The following is a 16,205-nucleotide window of genomic DNA, read 5'->3' on the forward strand; positions in this document are numbered from 1 at the left end:
AAGGTGACGGTGAACCCAGTCCTTCACACAGTACAATATCCTCTTCCAAGGATAGAAGATATCTTCGCCTCACTATCTGGAGGGAAGCGTTTTACAAAAATTGACCTAGCAGATGGAGGTTGAAGAATCCTCTAGGAAGTATCTCATGATAAACACTCACAAAGGTCTTTACCAGTCTTTACCAGTATAATCGACTGGTATTCGGAGTAACATCAGCTCCGGCGATATGGCAAAGAGCAATGGAACAAGTCCTGCAAGGGATTCCGGGGACTCAGTGTTACTTGGACGACATCCTAGTGACAGGTGAAGATGACAGTGAACACCTTGCCAACCTAGAGCAGGTGCTCACTAGACTACGTGAACATGGGCTACGAGCCAATCGCGAGTTTTTTAAGAAACAGATATCGTATTGTGGCCACGTGATTGATGAAGAGGGGTTACATAAGTCCCCTGACAAAATTGAAGCGGTAGTTAAGGCTCCAGCGCCTGAAAATGTGTCGCAACTGAGGTCATTCCTCGGATTGGTGAATTACTACCATAAGTTTTTGCCGAATTTGTCCACAATTCTGCATCCACTGAACACCCTACTATGAACGGGAGTAGCATGGAAATGGAGCGATGAATGTAAGCGGGCCTTTCAGAAGAGTAAGGACCTAATCACTTCAAGAGAAGTATTGGCTCACTACAACCCATCACTACCGATAAGACTGGCGTGTGATGAGTCTCCCTACGGCATTGGGGCGGTACTGTCACATAAATTCCTTGATGGGTCAGAGAGGCCGATAGCTTTTGCGTCACGCTCGTTAACTTCAGCCGAGCGTAACTACGCCCAGATTGACAGAGAGGCCCTCAGCCTGGTGTGGGGGGTGAAGAAGTTCAATCACTACCTGCACGGTCAGAAATTTACTCTACTAACTGATCATCAACCTCTCGTCTCCATTTTCAACCCTCAGAAGGGCGTACCGATAATGACAGCACAACGGCTACACAGGTGGTCCCTTTTCCTAGGGGCACACCAATATGACATCGAGTACAAAGGAACTAAACAGCATGGGGATGCTGATGGATTGTCGCGCCTACCGTTGCCGAGGGTGGAAGAAGAACTGGCAGTGGATCCAGTGGAGTTATTCCACTCGACTATAGTCGAATGTCTCCCTGTGACAAATGCAAACATAGAAAAGGAAACACGAAATGACCCGACACGCTCCTGGGTCTATGATTTAACGGTGAAGGGATGGCCAGCACATGGCGAACCACTGCTGCCAGCATTCTCGCTGAGAAGAGAACAGCTGTCAGTGTGCAGAGGAACCTTGATGTGTGGATCCAGAGTAGTAATTCCACCCAAATTGAAGGATAGAGTGCTCCATGAGCTTCATGAGGGTCATCTGGGAGGGGTAAAAATGAAGAACTTAGCCAGAGCGTTTGTGTGGTGGCCGGGAATCGATAGAGAAATCGAAGAGATGACCAAGAGCTGTACAGGATGCCAGAAGGTCCAAAACGCCCCACCACAAGCCCCTCTACATCCATGGGAGTGGCCCTCATCTCCATGGCAAAGGGTGCACATTGATTTTGCTGGTCCCTTTATGGACTCGATGTTTTTAATTGCGGTGGATGCACATTCAAAGTGGCCAGAGGTAATAAAAATGTCCTCAGCCACCACAGAAAAAACTATCACAGTCTTACGAACCATATTCGCCAGGAATGGGCTGCCTGAACAGATTTGCTCGGACAATGGACCACAGTTTGTGTCTGAAGAGTTCCGGAGGTTCTTAAAGAACAATGGTGTTAAGCATTACACATCCGCCCCATATCATCCAGCCACTAATGGATTGGCCGAGAGGTTTGTTCAAACATTCAAGAAGGCTATCAAGGCAATGTGTAATGAAGATATACCCCTACAACACAAGGTGGATAACTTCTTGTTTGCCTACCGGAATGCGACACATGCAGTTACCAACCAAACTCCAGCCATGATGTTCTTCAATCGAAGACTACGATGCCGCTTGGATTTGGTTAAGCCAAATGTCAGAAGAGATGTGGAGAACAGGCATTTTCAGAATATGAATGAAAGGCCGACCAGGAGTTTTAAGATAGGTCAACCAGTTTTGGCCCGGGACTACCGCACAGAGAAATGGCAGCCAGGAACGATCTGTACACGGCAAGGACCTCTAATGTATACAGTGGACGTTGGGGAGAGCATTGTAAGACGCCATGCTGACCAGATTCTAGAGTCACTGGAAAACGTCAACTCCACACCACGATCTGATACACCTGACGATGAAACCGAAGTACCAATTGCATCTACCGCAGAATCGGTGATATTGGAAGCAGACGAACCAAACAACGACACTGATCCCGACTCAACCTTGCCAGAAGAACCTGATATCTCAAAGAGGCGTTATCCAGACAGAATCAGGAAGCCTCCTCAAAGACTGAACTTATAATTGCTTAACTTCAACCAATGTATCTAGCAACCGTAATTGTAATTGTAATTAGTTATTATTTAGTTGTTAAATGAATGTTATGTACTGTTAATCTAAAAGGGGAGGAATTGTTGTGTATGTACCTTTAAGGGAATAACTGGTCTCAGACTGCAGTACCGGCAGTGACCACCCCTGTATAAAAGGCCCTAGCAGGCTTCTGTAGTTTCAGTTTCCAGGTTGTCTCCATTCAGTAAAGACTTGTTATAATCAACTCCTGCAGTCCGTGTCTCAATTATACACGGACAGAATATGCACCACTCCATTCTCCATCGCCCATGGCAACCTCTCGCGAGATCGCCAATTTGCAGCCAGAAAGGAATGGGATTGAGACTTTACACAAGTCCTTTACAGTGAGCAGATGGAGGAGAGTTTCATCCCAGCAGTCTGGCCTGTATTTGAAAGGAAATCCCAGAAGTGACCTTTATTTTTTTTGCTTAGAATCCTCCCTCCTAATCACATTGCAGTCATCGTCCTTGACATTTTGGATGGATTCACAATGTCTCTATTTTCCAAATGACATCACCCAGCCCATTGGGCGCACGAGGGAGACAACACAAAGTCAGCAAATAAATGGCATTTGGGCTAATCTGCAATGAAACAACCAGCTGTGCGAGTTGTCTGCACCTTCTCTCCGGGTTAACCACTCTCCCTCAGCTGGGCTCTGAGTCAGTGCCTGTGAACAAGGCTTGTGGGGTCTGTGTGTTTGTCTAATCCTTTACAAAGTAAATTCACTAAACTCCTGAGGCGCTTGCAGCTTATCACTGAACAAACGGCAATAAGGAAACTCCAAAGGGAAATCTCGTAAGTATTTATTCAAGCTGCTGAAAAAATATACATTAATCCCCACACTTCATTTTCAAAGGATTTGTCTTTGTTCTTTCTAATTCCTCCACTGACAAATTCATCTTTTCCGCACGACATCTTGCCAGTCTGTGATAATGCAGCACACAATCTGCTAGGTGGGAAGTGTGAGTGTGTGTGTTTGTGTGGGGAGAGAGAATTCAAATGTCACATTGAGCATCATGGCTTAAAAACTAAATGGATCCCAGTTATACTCCTGAGGGTGCCAGGCGCAGCTGCTTCATCCACTGTCAGTTGTTTTGTTGGTGGTGAAGATGTTGGGGTATTGCTCCACAGGGGCCCACAGCACTCCACTGCCTCTCCTTTTCTTCATTTATGAGCCCAGACAATCAGGAGGTCAGTATGTTCATCTGTGGAGAGCATCACAGCCCACCTCCATCTTGTCTTCACCTGCCATCCATGTAGGAGAACTTAAGCAGTGGACTATAGGAATACAGGAACAGGAGAAGGCCATTCAGCCCCTTGAGTCTGTTCCCCCATTCAATGAGATCATGGCTGATCTGTATCTTAACTCCATCCACATCCTTGGCTCCACATCCCTCAATAACCTTGGCTAGCAAAGATCTAGCGATCTCAGATTTAAAATTATTAATTAAGATAGCATGTACTGCTTTTTGTGGGAGAGAGTTCCACACTTCTTGTGTGAAAAAGCGTTTCCTAACTTCTCTCCTGAATGGCCTGGCTCTAATTTTGAGGTTATGTCCGCTTGTTCTGGACTATCTACCCTATTAATTCTTTGCAAAATCCTAAAAACCTCAATTAAATCACCTCTTACCCTTCTATATTCCAGGGAATACAAGCCTAATTTATGTAATCACGCCTCATAATCTAACCCTTGGAGCCCTGGTAATATTCTGGTGAATCAGCGCTGCTCTCCTTCCAAGGACAATATGGGGGGAAAATTCAGTTGGTTGCACCTCCCATTAAGAGGGCGCTAACGGGACGCAACGCAACTAGCGCCCGGGCGCGGCACTGCCCACGCCTCCCGCAAAATTCAGCGAGAGGTTAGTGGTGGCGCTAACCGGTAGCGCCGCGCCGCTGGCGATGACATCATTGGCATGCGCAGCGCCCCGCTCACGATCTTCTGGAGCGCCCCCTGACTTACCGCCGGACGCTATGCCCGGCGGGGTCAGGGGGGTGTACCTGCGGCCGGGGAGGCGCAATTTAAAGGCGAGGTGCAGGGCGGCCATTTTTGTTGCTGGCCGCCTGCCAGCACCTGCCTGCGCTCCCATCCCAGACCTCCTGAAACGCCCCCCCCCCCCCCTGCTGAGTGCTGGCTGCGCTCCAAGAGCCCAGCACTTCTCTTGAGTGCCGGGCTCTTTTGCCTGCACTCCTGATCCCGGGGGCCCAGCTGGGCCCCAGGTCGCGCTGCACAAGGCCCCTCCCCTTTAAGAAGGGGAGGAAGGCCTGCAATACCACGGCGCGACGTGCCGCAGGGTGTGGCGCTGCAGCACTTAACGCCGCAATATTGACTCACAGCACCCCAAGAGGGATGCGGGGCGTCTCCAGTAGCGCCCCGCTTCCCTCTTGGGGTGCAACCACTCAATTTCCGGCACAGGGTCGTTAATTTTTCCGGGGCGCTACTTTTAGTGCCCCAGTAAAGTTAACACCCCAATTGGGGCGCTACTCAATTTTTAGCCCTATATCTTTTCTAAGGTGTCGTGCTCAGAACTGTACACAGTACTCCAGATGTGGTCTGACTAGGGCTTTGTATAACTGTAGAGAAACCTTCTCCCCTTTATATTCTAGCTCTCTAGATATAAAGGCTGACATTTCGTTAGTCTTTCTGATTATTTTTTGTACCTGACCACTGCATTTTAGTACAAAAGCAAAATACCGCAGATGCTGGAAATCTGAAATAAAAACAGAAAATGCTGGAAATACTCAGCAGGTCAGGCAGCATCTGTGGAGAGAGAAACAGAGTTAACGTTCTGACGAAGGGTCATCAACCTGAAATGTTAACTCTGTTTCTCTCTCCACAGATGCTGCCTGGCCTGCTGAGTGTTTCCAGCATTTACTGTCACTACATTTTAGTGACCTGTGTACATGGACCCCTAAATCTCTTTGGACCTCCACTGTTCCTAGCTTCCCCCCCCCCGCCCCCATCTAAAAAATACTCGGATCTATACTTGTTGGTCCAAAATGGATGACCAGGAGTTGAACCCATGGCCCTCTTAACTGTATAACTCAGTAACACAGCCCTCAGTGCACTTACCCACTAAACGACTATATCAACCCCAATTCTGAACATGTAGTCCTTTCCTGTTTCCATATTAATTCACAGAACTAAAACCATGTCTTAGCCCTTTCGTTCTGTGATGCAATCGGTTCCATTTGATAAGGTCACCCCCATGAATTTAATTTTTCATCCCTGCTCATTAAATGCTGAAGATATCGACCACTTAAGTCTACGGAAAATGGAGACAGCTCACACAATCTAATGCGGAGTGTTAGGGCCCATTTATATTGCAGAACTGCCTCCTGAACTCCCAGCGCAGCCAAGAGGCGTGCCAGACACTGGGATCCATATGATCAATCTGCCTGAAAGATCATCAACTACATTTCTTCTGACAGATATTTTTATTGACTGGGTTCACCAGGTACAGCGTGTGGGATTTTAAAGCGTGATTACATCTCAGATTTAGCCTTGTGTCCTTGCTATGGAGTGAGAACTGTATTCCCACAACATAAGCGTTGGTATCTGAGGGTTGGGCAAGCTGTACTATTTATCACCAGGCAGCTGTAACCATTTGTCCAGCATCTCAGACAGAAGCAGGAGTTGTACAAATACAGTACTGTGGAATTTCCTTCCTAATCTCCTTCACTTCTCCGGCTCCCTCCCCTCCTTCAAACCCACCTCTTTGACCCTTCCTAATATTTCCGTCTCCAGCTCGGCATCTATTATTTGTTTACTCCTCTGTGGAAAAAAAATCCCAGGATGTTTCAATGTTAAAGAAACTATATACAGTAAATGCAAGTTGTTGTTTATTTTCCTCCCATCTACTTGGGTTTCCTTGCACTCAAACCATTCTGCCAGTGAGTACAGTAGATGACCTGTGCCAGGCTCTTTGCCAATGCTGCTCTTGACCCATCCTGGGGATGTTTTACTACATTAAATGCACCATATAAATGCAAGTTGCTGCTGATGATGAACAAGTGGCTTGTTTTCTTTTTTTTTGGACTCTTCCTCCCGTCTAATTTACTGCCCATTTCTCCTGATGGCACCAACTCTTTGCTGTGGGACAGTTCCATGATCACCAGGTGTCCTCCAGTATCTCACTCAAGTGGCCCCTTCGTCGTTTGTGTGCCTCTGTAGGTGAGTGAGGGGCATCACCGCCAAGCCAGATCTGGCCAAGACCCAGCCAACTCAGATCATCCAGGGATCAAACTCGAGGCCCTTAATTCCAAGGCATTTTACCAACTGACCCTCCAGGGGACCTCCCAAGTTCTGCATTGCACAAAATAGCACAGTAGTAGTTTTCTAACATTCATCACAGAATGGTGCACTACCCTCGGAAAAGAAGCACGAAAGTTGCCCCATGTGAGCGGTGGTGTATTAGGAAAATTAGCATCAGTTCTGGGTACAGCAACGATCAGGAAATGGCAACAAAAAAAAAGCTTGATAGCACTAGCAGGAAATGCCTCTTAAAAGAGATGTGTCAGATCCACACCTATTCAACCAGGCCTACAAGCAGTTAAGCTGATTCGAACAAAATAATCCACTGCATGTCAGGCACATTAATAGTTTGGCTTTAAAATGATAGGACGGCGGCCAAAGCAAAGGGAGAACCAACCTCACATTCACATTGATTGCCGCATGTCCCAGCCCCCGAGAGATTTGCTGGTGTGTGAAATATTTCATCACATATAATCTAGAAACTGTGTCTCTGAGTCAGGGACCTGGTGCTTTATGATAAGTGCTGTGCCTGACATTAATGCTTTCTTGATATATTAATAAAGGCTGCTTATTAAGCTCGAGTGGGAAAGGAACATTTTGAAATATTGGCCTCAGTATTAACCCTCCCACGACGGGCAGGAGGAGATCGGGAGGGGGGGGGGGGGTAAACCCTAAAAAGCGAGGAACACGTCCCCAACGCTGCGCGAATGCACTCACTGCCGTCTTTACGGCAGCGGGTTTCAAGCTGTACGAGTGTCCCATCTTGGAAAGACGCGACATTTTATTAACATATTTAAAGCAGGCTCCCGCGGCGCAATTGGGAGCCTGAATGAAAGTGAATTTCTGCTGCGTGGATTTCCCGGGGCTGAGGAAACCCGGCAGCAAACGGGAGGCAGGAGCTGCTGGCTCCGGACGGCAAGTGTTTTTTTTTTTTTTTAACAGCACTCCTTGTGGGCTAGGAGGAGAAGGAGTGACCCCTCAAGGAAGCCTTTGGCCTCCAGTCTGCTGATCGCAGACTCTTCTCTCCCTGCCGCGATTGGCGACCGCACCCAGCCACCCCGCCCCCCCACCCGATCTGCAGCCTTCCCCGCGATCCGATTGCCGGGCTCTTTCCCCAAGGCTGTGGCCTTCTGCCGCTGGTTTTCCCGCTCGCGGCAACAGTCTGGCAGAAGAAAAAAAATTATAACGAGGTCCTGCCATTAAATTTGGCAGGACCTCTGCGTTCCCAGCCTTCGGGTTTCCCTCGCGCTACCGCGCTCCCCGGACCCCGTAAATATGAGGGCCATTGTCTCCACAGTTTGGCACACTCTACTAATACTTCACAAAGACACTGACAAGAGCTCCCCAAATGGTTCACAGGGCTAATTCACTGTCCCGTACACAACAGGATCCCTTCAAGTTTGATCTCTGGTCTGGCTACATTCACTGCAATAAGTCACAGTGCCCTTAGGGTATGGGTATAAAATCAGCCTGGCTTTCTGCTCCTGATCGCTCCCTAGTGACCCCTGTTGAAAAGGCAGCAGACAGGTGAGGACAGGGAGCAAGGCCCAGCTGTGGCACCCACCACAGTCGAATAGCCTGCTGACATTCAAGGGCTCGGCTCACATATGAAGAGCAGCTGCTTGAGCGAGGGCACTCGAGGCTGCTGCCACGTGTCAAACGGCACCCAGCATAAGTCAGCAACTTAAATGAGAGGGAGGGTGTGGAAAGTGTAAGAATGGATATTTATTTGAAACCAATGACCTTACATTAATGCAACAATAACAAACAGACACGCACACTCTGTGGTGATGTTACTGTGGTCTAGTACAGCACACAGTGATGCCATTTCCTGTCTCTACATGGTTTCCAAATGCCAGGCTTTGTGCTTCCAGTGTCTGTTTTTCAAAGATTCAAAACCCAACTGTGCTACATTTGGAGTGATTACTGTTCTATACACTGGGGTAACTAAATACAGATCTTGGTTGACCATGGAACAAGCTTGCTAACCAGCAGAATGTGTGGGCACATTTAAGCTACAGATCATGCAGCTGAACTCTTCGAAATCCCACTACTAAGCAGGTAAGAAGCTCTCTCCAGTGTCACCAGGGGCCCAGACAGATACTCTACATTATTTTGAATCCGGATCACTTGGTACAAGTTAAACCACCAAAGGGTTTGCCTATCCTATGGATAATGGGCCAAAATGCCACCATTCAGCCAAGCTAACCGATCTCCTGCAGTCAGGGGGTGGAATACACTGCACTTTGGATCTTCAACAGACCATCATTTCCCTCCCAAAGGTTACCTCAACCATTAACGTCCGGGACCCTGAAATACTGAATGTCGGCGTGAGAGGCAGCCAGCTGGCAGGTACGTTGGTTAACCACACCGGTCAGTCGGAAATCATCAGCTGGCCAATGGCCAGTGTAAACAAGAGAGCTATTTTCACTACTTTGCTCCATACAATATGTAAATAGAACCTCAATGACACCTCACTGGAATGCTAAATAAACTGATCGGCATAAAGATTTTTGCAGCTGTTGATTGGCTGAGGCTACCATGAGGACGTCAAAGTGGTGCAACAGATTGAACACCAAGGAGCTGGGGGAACACGAAGCACAGTCTAGTCCAGTCAAATCCACACACATGCAAGTCTTGCTATCATCAAAGACCTGTAATTTCCTAATAGCATAGAATCATACAGCACAGAAGGAGGCCAATCAGCCCATTGTGCCAGTGCCGGCTCTTTGAAAGAGCTATCCAATTAGCCCCACATCCCTGCTCTTTCCCCATAGCCGTGTATATCTTTTCCTTCAAGTATTTATCCAAATTCCTTTTGAAAGTTGTCTATTGACTCTTCTTCCACCACCTTATATACCGGTTACTATATACACATACTCGGCAATGACATAGTGAGTCCTGACCTATTGAACGTTCCCTAATCGGAGAGGTAGTTGGGCTGCTATAACTGGCCTCCATGCTCCAAGCTAGAAAAGGAAAAGAGGACATCAGCCATGGCTCCCAATCCTGATTGCCATCCAGTCACTCCTGCTGCAAAGTCCACTTGTGTCAACATCTGGCAATGGGAGCAGGCTCAGCTGCAACACCTATCGCAGTTGAACGGCTCTTGAATACTCTCTGTCTCGGCCCATGCTTCAGGAAAGGCCACTTGTGCAAGGATACTGGAGAACTGCTATGGAATTGCACCCCAGGATAACTCGCACTCCCTTCAGGAAAGGGGGCAGAAAAGCGCAAATTAAATGGCGCTTCTTCCAGGTCTACACCATTGCCTTTCCATTTCAGGCAACTAGAGGACTGGCTCAGTTTGAGACACACCCACCTCTCCCTACTCTTCTTGATGTTTTGGTGCATCTCCACGACGGGCCAAGCTATGATTAGGAACTCACCATGTGGAGAATCGCAGCCATAACCCTGGATCCTAACTATTCCCGTTGATTAAGCTGATCCTTGAATAAATTCTGTTTTGCTATAGCTGGGTATGAACATGTGAATTATCATTTGCATTTTCAAATATTAGTCAAGCAGCTACTAAGCCCACAGAGCTGCAGCTGAATAGCAATAATGGTCTGGTTTTCAAAACAGCGTTATGGGGAGAATACATTAATTCCACCAGTGGGCTCGATGGAATTATGCAGATGGCAAATGCGTAAAAGGATCTACTGATTTTCCTTTGCAACAAGCAGATTGTGTAAAAGGAGCTTTATTAAAGGATAATAAAGTTTGCACGGGGATTTTGACATTATGTTGGGCAGAAGGAAGAAAATGTGACTCATCCAAGGACTTGTCTTTTCTGTCTCCTATTGCAGAAAGTGCCCTGTTGTATAAACATGGTCATCTCACCAACATGGCGCACCCAGGCGCATGGTTCCAAGCACCATTGGCATGGTGAAAACCCTTTGATCATCCGGCCAATTCTTAGGCTTCCCAATCGGATCAACATGAACAAGTCCCACTTGCAACCCTGACATCATTATCCAATCCTTATTATAAGCAACAGTACGTTCCATTTTAATGGCTTTATACTTTGAACTTCCATAAGTGTTTTCAGGAACAGTTCCGCATTTAATGTTTTAACATCACTTTTCAAATCTTATTTGCTTTTCGGTTTTCTACCCCTTTCCTCAAGGTGTCGACTCCTTGTTGGGGTAATGTCCCATAGGGGCCAGTTGTCCTCTAGTACCTCACCCAACTGGCCATTATTGACCTGCAAACCTTGTTGGTGAGATACATCACAGAGCAGCCGGTGTTGTGTTCATCCAACATCCACACACTTGGACTTCCTGCAGAGGTCACTGGGTAATGATTGGGGGTGGAGTTCCAGTTGATTTCCCGCTCATTAACCCCGAGGCCAACTGTAATGGCCTTATTGTTACAGGGGCTGAGATCAGAGAACAGCACAGACCAGGGATCACATTTCCAGATCTGTATGTCTCAGCTACACACTTAGAGGAGGGCAATCTTAAGCACAACCACACCACTGGGGAGCAAATGTTTCCTAAAGAGAGAAAAGTGAAGCGATTAAGGGGAAAAAAAGGAGGGTGGCGTGGCAGTATTTATAAAGGATTCCATCACAGTGATCAAATGTAAGGATATTCCAATGGGTTGTGTTAACACAGAATCCGCATGGTTAGATAAGGAACAGAAAGGGCAACGGTACAATTCTCGATGTGCATTACAGACCACCAAACAATGGAGATGAGATAGAGGGGATGGTTCAGAGAGAGAGGCAAGAGCAGGGCAATAATAAATGTCAGATTTTAACTATCCCGAGGCAGACTGGGATAAAGTATGTAGTCAAAATGCACTTTAAAATGCATCCAGGACTGCTTCCTAGATCAGTATGTTTAAGCCCATTGAGGGAAAAAGTATGAAGGAATGAGCCATATAACCTATTCAGAAAAATACACCATCTTATGAAGGAGTTCTGGCCTTATTAAAACATGACAAACTGGGTTTGGACATTTAGAAACCTAACTATGAAATAGCTATGAAAGAATTCTGGCTATTGAGATAAGACAGTTGTTGACACCGAATAAATAACGTTATTACATAGATACATAGAGATAGGAACAGGAGTAGGCCATTCGGCCCTTCGAGCCTGCTCCGCCATTCAATGAGATCATGGCTGATCTTCGTCTGAGATCATAGCTGATCTTACCAGTTCAGTACCCCGTCCCCGCCTTTTCTCCGTAACCCTTAATCCCCTTAGCCTTCAGAAATATATCCAATTCTCTCTTGAAAATATTTATTGAATTAGCCTTCACAGCCCTCTGTGGCAGGGAATTCCACAGGCTCACCACTCTTTGAGTGAAGAAATTCTTCCTCACCTCTGTTTTAAATGATTTGCCCGCTATTTTTAGACTGTGGCCCCTGGTTCTGTGCTCCCCGGCCATTGGAAACATTCTCTCTGAATTCAGCCTGTCTATTGAAACAGAAGGTGCATGGCTCCGACAAACTGACCTTTTGGGAACAAAACAATGGTTCACCCTGGATAAGGTGTTCTAATTTAAACTTCATAAAGATGGTACATAAGATAAGGAACATCTGCCCTCGTAAAGATGACAAAATAAGGAACACCTACCCATCACACCGTTTTTATATGGTGACCCTAGAACACCTGGAAAGGAGACAAGATTCTGGCTGATGTGGCAGTAAGAATTGCAGAGGTCAGCAGAAAGACGAATAGAGATAATTAACTTGCATCAGCAGAAACCCTTAAAGGAAACACCATTGGAAAAGGGTATAAATATTGAACTCTCAAATGGAATATCAGACTCGCTTTAATCAGGCAAAGCGATTCTCGGCTCTGAAGTCTACCACTCTTTGTACCTCGGAGATCAATGGTATTTGATATTGATGGATATCCTGTATAAGAAAACTTGTAAGAACTGTAATACTGTAGTGAAGTTAAGATTTAAAAGTAAGATTCTCTATTAATAAGATCATAATTTTTCTCTTTTTTAAACTGTTAATGTTGCGATTGACTGATTCACCAACTGTAAATTGCATGTTGGTTCTTTTAATAAATCTCTATATATTTTTTAAATTGTCTCAAGTCTTCTGTATCAGTAACTCATGAACTCAATCTCTGTACACTCTTTGGTGAAGAGTTGCAGAATTCTGAGGGAGTTTTCCGGACCCTCATAATATCCGGAACGTTACAGTCTAGCTAAGCTTATTAAACTTATTAAAAGCGCTATCTGGAGGATGGTAACATTCTTGGGTTGTTCCTTTCCTTTAGGGAGAGATAGCCTGGGCCTTTAGACCCAATTAGGCGTCTTTAGGATTCGGCTACCTCAAACTTTAGCTGAAAGTGAACGTCTGAGAAATACACCTGATCCGGGGTAGCCCTAAAGGGGCTAGGACTAGTAAATATCCCTTCAAAAGCGCTTTAGATTTAGATCTGGGAAATAAAGTGGGACTAATAACTGATGTCAAAGCAGGAGAACAATTGGGAAATAGCATTCACAACATGGACTCATCATAAAAATAGAAAAGGATAAAGATACTGGACTAGAAAAAGGCAAACGTCAGTGAGAGGAGAAGGATATGGCCCAAATTAACTGGGCAGAAAAGTTAGCAAGCATGATAACTAACGACTATCGGCGAATGTTCCAATAGAAGATGGAAAGAGTATACAATAGTTATAATCTTACAGGGTGTGAGGGGGCTGTATCAAAGGATAGAATTCTATTGCTAGAATTCAAGGAGTCAGCCTTGGCTCTGTGGCAGACTCTCACCTCAGAGTTAGAAAGAACAAACAACTTTGCATTCGTGTAGTGCCTTTCACAAACTTTAGGTGTCCCTGGGCACTTCCTAGCCATTGGGAGCATTTTGGGATTGCAGTCACTGTTGTATCGTAGGGAAACGGTCGTGAGTTCAAGCCCCACTCCAGAGACTTCAGAACAAAATCTAGGCTGGCACTGCAGTGCTGTACTACGGGAGTGCCTCAGTGCCGTCTTTCGGATGAGACATTAAACTGAGGCTCCGTCTGCCCTCTCAGGTGGATATAAAGGATTCTATGGCACCATTCAAAGAAGAGTAGGGGAGTTCTTTCCGGATCCTGGCTAACATTTATCACTGAACCAACATCATTACAACAGATTATCTGGCAATTTATTTAATTAGTGTTTGTGGGACCTTGCTGTGCACAAATTGGCTGCTGTGTTTCACTACATTACAGTAGTAGCTGCATTTCGGGGGTGCTTGTTGGCTGTGGGGTACTTTGGGATGTCCTAGTAAAGTTCCTTCTCTTTCTTTATAAAGAGAAAGAGATTAAAACAAAACTGAGATTTAAAAGGGAGCCCTATGATAAAATGAGGGCTAACAATAATAAAGAAAATCATGAGGAATATAGAAAGTGATGTGGGGAGGAGATAAGGTAGGTTAGAAAGGCTAAATGGGAATATCAAAAAAGGCTGGCATATAATAAGGGCTTTAAAAAAAAAATGAGAGATGGTAAAACCACTGAGGGATGAAGAGCGAATCTAGTTGTGGAGGGCAAAGTTATGATGGAGATATATATTAATAAAAATATTTACTGTCACCTTTTAAAATAATGGTGAAAGTGAGAATGCAGCTGTACTACGGGAGATGTGGGAACATTGCTGAGATAACTCCAGAATGGAATTGGTTCTAAAAACTCGCAGAATTTGAAATAGATAAGTCACCAGAAGCTGTTGAAGTAGATAAGAGGGGAGATAGCTCAGACTCTGGCCACAACTTTTCAATCGTCCTGAGGTATGGAAGTTGCGCTGTGGGACTGAGGAGCCAATGTAATAACTCTGTTCAAGATGGGAGAGATTAAACAGGAGATCGCTGGACCAGTTAGTCCAACGTTAGTTGTCGGCAAACTTTGAGGATCCATAATTCAATTTGTAAGCATTTAGATATGCATGAGGTAATCAAGGACAGCCAACATGGCTTTGGTAAAAGTAATTTCTGTTTGACAACATTGAGAGCTTTTTGAAGAAGTGATTGTCTAGATAAATGCAGAGGATGTAGAAAATATGGGGGAAAAAATTGGGTTGCTTTACACCTCCAGTTAGCATCCCGAGGGGGGCGCCAACGGGGTGCAAAGCACCTAGCGCCTGGGCGCAGCGCCGTTAACGTCTCCCGTGAAATTTAGCGGGAGGTTAGCGACGGCGGTAGCGCCCCATGCCTCTGGCGATGACGTCATCGCCGTGCACAGCACCCCACTCTCGCCCTGGCCGCAAACTGGGCTCACGGCCCCTGACCTACTGCTGGACGCTATGTCCGACAGGGTCAGGGTGCCGTGTTTGCAGCCGGGGTGACGCAAATTAAAGGGCAGGTGCCGGGCGGCCATTTATTTTTGGGCCACCTGCCACCTCTCGCCTCTCCCTGCGGGGTGTCGGCTGCAATTGGTCAGCCCGGTGCTCCTCTCGAGTGCCGGACTCTTTTGCCGGCACCCTGCTCCCTGGTGATCCAGCAGGGCCCCAGTGCGCACTGTGCTAGGCCCCTCCCCTTTAATCAGGGGAGGGAGGCCTGCAGTACCGCGGCGCGATGTGGCGACGCACGCGGCACTGCTGCACGTAGCGCCACGATATTCAATGGAAGCGCCCCAAGAGGGAGGGGAGCGCTTCCAGTAGCCCCACCTCCTGCTTGGGGCGCTACCATTTAATTTCTGGCGCAGGGGTGCTAACTTTTTTTAGCGCCCTGGCGGAGTTAGCGCCCCAAAGGGGACGCGACCCAATTTTTCCCCCCTATGGGTTTTCAGAAAATGTACAATAAGGTGTCTCACACAAAGCTTGTTACAAGAATTCAGGTGCTTGGTAAAAGAATTGTAACAGCGTGAATAGAAGGACAGACAGGAAATAAAGGGTTAGAGTTCACAGGACTTGCTCAGATTGCAGAAAAGTTCAATGTGGAGTACTCCAGGAGTCAGTACTTTGTTCTGCCTCTCGGATTTGTACTTTGGTGTAGAGAGCACAACACTGAAATTTGCAGACAAAGCAGAAGTATTGGGTTTAGCAAAAGAAGGACTACAAAAGACTTCCAATGGTCATAGGTAGGGTAGCAGAATGGGCAGACACAATTTAATGTAGAGGAATGTGAGGTACTCTACTTTGGGCGGCAAAAATCAGGAATGGGAGTATACACTCAATGGAAAGATGCTTGAAGAGTGTGGATGTATAGGAACAGGAGCAGGCCATTCAGCCACTTGAGTCTGCTCCACAATTCAATTAGATCATGGCTGATCTGTACATCATCTCAATCTCCCCGGCTTTGCTCCATATCCCTCGATACCCTTACCCAGCAGCCACAGCCTTCTGGGGATAAGGAGACCTAGGGATGCAAATACATATTTCCTTGATAATACAAATACAGATAGAAAGACCTATAAAAATGCTTTGCCATTTTTATAATAGGGGCATAAATTACAAGAGCAAGGAGGCAATAGATTTCTACCGGCCAATGGTTTGGCCACAGTTGGAGTACTG

General features: G+C 46.3%; 1 protein-coding gene across 3 annotated transcripts in view; it reads right to left on the reverse strand.

Moving 5' to 3' along the window:
- LOC147101457 (formin-like protein 1) overlaps positions 1 to 16,205 on the reverse strand; it is a 271,912-nt gene that overhangs the window by 161,130 nt on the left and 94,577 nt on the right. The gene's annotated exons all lie outside the window — the stretch shown is intronic.

This window comes from Somniosus microcephalus, chromosome 24 (genome assembly GCF_052327205.1).
Source record: "Somniosus microcephalus isolate GS21.2 chromosome 24, FLI_Smic_1.0, whole genome shotgun sequence".
Classification (NCBI taxonomy): domain Eukaryota; kingdom Metazoa; phylum Chordata; class Chondrichthyes; order Squaliformes; family Somniosidae; genus Somniosus; species Somniosus microcephalus.